We start from the raw sequence: 4,556 nt of genomic DNA on the forward strand, positions 1-4,556 counted from the left end.
AGGTGGGTACACTATGGTACATAATGCCAAATCTACAAGTTATATGTAGAATGTATACAAAGTGAAGCTCCTCTAACCGAGTATACAGTTCCTATAAATCTATCTGTAGATTCTTCATGGTCTCAAAATCAAACTTTCACTCAGGTCCCAGGCAAAGACTTAAATTACTTCCCAATAATGATGAAATTTAAGTAATGGGTAGATACATATATATTCTTAAACGACTATATGTATAGATAACAAAAATCTCAAAATTACTATAAACAGACATAACAATCTTCACTCATTGCAACTGCATAAAATGCGTAAAAAAAGATATTTGAGGGATTCTGAAGTTTTTAGCCTATGATTTCTCTTTGCAATAAAACAAAAGAGGTTTGTTAGGTCTCAGGCTCTGGAGTCTAATAACTATGAACTCAAATGTGAATTCTATTTTTAATAAATGTAGGACATGGAGAAATCAACCTAAGTTTCCATTTCCTTAAGAGTAAAGTGGGGCATAGAGCTATGTAGAACTTAGGATGGGGATAAAATCAGCTATTTGACGTAGGGTACTTAACATCGCACCTGGCAAGAGTAAATCCTTTTAGTACTTTAATGCTTACTGATGCAAGCAATATTTAAAATCTAATACTGTAAAATCATAAGCAGATAAAAATGGGGGGGGGAGAGGAGGGGACAGGAGATGCTTCACTTTCTTAACAGCAATTAAGCAAAGCTTTCAAAAGATTGAAATGCAAGTAATTTGTACACAATAACGATTCAACATTTATTCAGCTGCTGCCAAGTGCCACACCAAAACAAAGTAGCAAGGTTCATTTAGTGAATATTGATTAAGTGTTATTCTATTGGGAAAAAGAAGGTGAAAGTACAACTGAAGTTCCCTTCAAGCAACCCTTGACAAGTTGTTTCCCTCTGAGAGACCGGTTGCAGCAGCCTACCTTCCATGGCACTCAGAGACATTTTGGGAGACCTCAGCGGGAAGGAATTAAAGGTGCAGAAAAGCCAAGAGAGCTCCGGAACCCAGGAAGTTAGCGAAAGCCAAAGTGTAAGTCCAACAGCAAAGCCATTCCCTCCAAGCCTGCAGTCTCTCCCAGTCTCCCAGTCCTATTTCATCCGCACCCTCCTGCAAGATCCCAGTCTCCATCACCCTCGGTTGCCTCTCAAGGATCCGGAGTGAGCGCCTGGCGGGGAAGGCCGGTTCCCTGAGCCTCAGTCCCACCTGCAGCCCGGGCTGGCGGGGTGTGATAAACAGGAGGCAGCCCAGCAGAGCTGCAAGTTCCTGAGAACTCCCTGGGCGGCCGAGATGCAGAGGCCTGGGTGCAGGGGCCAGGAGTGCCGCCAACTCCCAGGCCGGTGGGGAACGCCGCCCCTCCCCTACAGAGCCACAGGGTTTTCAGTGCCAAGTTAGGAAGATGAGCTTTTAAGACAACACCTACGGGCAGGGGAGAAGCGGAGAAGCGCGATGCCCCCGCCGGAGACGCTGGGAGGAACCCCTGCCACTTCTACGCAGAGGCCCAGCACAGAACCCCAGCCCAGCCGCCCTGCAAAGCCCTCACCCACCAGACGTCAGGCGCCAGGCGACGCCATCAACCCGGAAACTGCGGTCGCGGAAAGCCGGTTCCGCCAGCTGCTCGCCGCGCAGGCGCAGTGCACACCCGAGGGCGGGGGGACCGTGACGTCATCCGACGGCGCACGCAGGCGTAGTGGACACCTGAGGGAGGTGCTCACTGGCGTCCCGGGAAGTGCGCGCATGCGCAGTGACGCTCGGCTGCTGAGTCCGACTCGGTTATTAAGAGCGTTGTTTCCCTTAACCTCTAAATGAACACCCTCAGCCGTGTGGACCCTCCAAGGCCTGGACGTCCTGGTTCACCTGGGATCACCTTGTGCACTGGCTTCTTGCTAAGACCCTGAGCTCGAGGCCCCTTAGCAAGTGACAGCCTTTGGGGTTTCTGAGCTCTGTACATAAAACAGGGGGACCGACATTCATTTAACTGGTCGGTTGTGAAAGTGTCCAGTAGGAAAAAGGGCATCTCCACTCCCCGAACATCTGCTGTTTCAATTAGGTAGAAAAGCAGACCTGCAAATTTATCTCAGGCTGTGCTTGGTAATGCTTTATGGAACACCTACTATACAATAATTGTGTCAGATATTCTGGATTGGGAGGAAAAAACCCAGTTCTTACTTCCCAGGAGCTGCTGTTTTGCACTGAATTTTTGCTGAAACCTGTCATGTTCAACCACGGAGAATTGAGAAATTATTGAAGAGGGTAGGAAAAACAACTTTTAGAATAAATTTCCCTTAGTATAAAGGAGTGTTGCTTAAAGATGAAACTATTTTTGCTGCAATGGGGCCTGATAAAAATATTTTAGAGCCTTTAAGTATCTTTTCGGGGTCTCTAATGCACATAAAAGTTAATTTTTACAAACTGAAAATAAGTTCACAGTGCTCACTTGTTATTTTCTTTATGTTTAATTCACCTGGATTTCAGTCAAGTATCCTGGATATTTGACTGAAATCATCTGTACTGTTGTGAAGTCTCGGGATACTGTTCTGTGGCTGATTCCTATTTAACATGTCGATTTACTTGGAGAAGCATCCATCAGTGTCGGTGGCGGAAGCTCTTTGCTGGCCCTGTTGGAGGGCACCTATTTGTGTATATTTGTGCCTTGTTCAACATGCACTGAGTTCCTAAAATGTCAGAAATTGGAGTGTGTATTGCTGATGAGAACCGTGACTTATGAAACTAGACAAACTCCAAGTTGATTAAAATTCCAGTCAGTTTATGATGTTATTTTAGCTGCTTAGTTTTAAAAAAAGTTTTTTCCAGTAAGTACCTTGTAATCCTGTGGAGGTGCATGACTTTGTTTACGTAAATGGTGTACTTTACTTTAGTGCTTGGTAATTAATAGGTAACAATGGGAAGCTATGGACCAAGAGCCCAGCTTTGGCCTTGAGCTCTGGACTGGCAAAAGGAAACATTGGTTAAAAACAACACAAACTTAAGTAACGTCCTCCGTATGTACTAAATAGAGCACATAGAAATGGGAAGATCAAGGTGAAAGAGGCGAACATCTGTAAACAAACCCAATTTAGCGCAAAGACAGGTGACAGTAGAGCTAAGGAGCTCAAAGCTCAAGGTCCAGGAGGGGCCCTAACTGACCCCAGGTGTTGTGCTTTTTTAAAATTAAAAAAGAATTTTTTTTGCATTATTATTATTTAAAGGAGCCCTCCAAATTGTACAAAATTCAGACCGGCATCTGTCCTAGGATGTTCCATTCCAATAGAGGTAAAAATAAAAAAAAAAAACCAGGGCTGCGCTTTAAATTTTGAAAATTCATTTCAACACACCTAATAACCCTGTCGGGCAGGCGCAATTTCTTCCCTGGGAAGCGCGTCCCTCGGAGCCGCACCTGTAGTCCCGGAGCTGGGGGCGGCGCGCGGAGCTGAGGTTTCTTTTCCGTCTCGGCCACCGTCGGCGCCGCCCGGCCTGCAGCTTCTGCGCATGCTCGCGGGGCGGGGTCTCGCTCGGAGAGGCGGAAGCGAGTTCCGCAGGAGCCGGCGGGGGCATTTGCCGGCTGCACCGGCCCGCGGGCCGGAAGTGGAGCCGCCGGGAGCCGCACCGCGGAGCTCCTGACTCGGCCGTGGCGACGGCGGCGGCTCCGGGCTGGAGGACGATGAGGAGCGACGGAAGCGGCGCGGGGCGACGCTGCTGCGCGGCGCCGGCTTTCGCGGCTGCGGCCTACTGCGCAGCCTGCCCGCCGGTCTAAGTGAGTCGGCCGGGACCCCGCGCGGCCGACGGGCGGCGGCGGCGGCTGGGCCCGACCCCGCGCTCCCGTGCGGCTGCCGCCGCTGTCGGTTCGTACTGGGAGCCCGAATGTCAACTATTTGCAGCCATGTGCACAAGCCCACGGTGCTCGCAACCCGCTCCCCGCCCCCACCCTCCCCCGCACCCGAGGGGAGAAGGCGGGAGGGGAAACCTAGGTCCCGAGTCGAGGGAGGACGTGTCCCGGCCTCTGGGCAGTGACAGGTGCAGACCTGCGACCGACCTGGCGAGAAGTTCTGGGGTTTTCAAGAAAAGCCCGAGAGCAGCCCATACACCTGAAGTCGCTTGGCGGAAGGTTTTTGTCATCATTCATTTTAAGCAAAATGCATCGCTAGTGTTATTAGCTAGAATAACAGAAGCAAAACAAATCTCTTTTGATTTAGTAGCTCTTCTGTATGTTAACTAGGTAGTAGCAGTAGAGGAGAAAGAGGCAAACAGGCATTGGCTTCGAGTTCTGATGTTTGGCTTTCGTCCACCCTCCTCTCCGTTGGCATGGATTAATACTTACTTGTGTGCATGCTTAGATAAATCACGTATCTTTGATATAAATACTAAATCTCGTCCCACTACATAGGAATTTGTAATTAATCGTCCAGATGTGTTATAATTAACTGCTCAGTAATTGTTAGTGGCCCCTTGCTGTGTGTGCATCGGACGTTGCTGTGTGAGGTAAGTCACTGGCAGCAAAGGACTCACAGCCTGTGTAAGCAGGTTAATGACACTATAGCAG

This window comes from Muscardinus avellanarius (genome assembly GCF_963383645.1).
Source record: "Muscardinus avellanarius genome assembly, chromosome: 2".
Classification (NCBI taxonomy): domain Eukaryota; kingdom Metazoa; phylum Chordata; class Mammalia; order Rodentia; family Gliridae; genus Muscardinus; species Muscardinus avellanarius.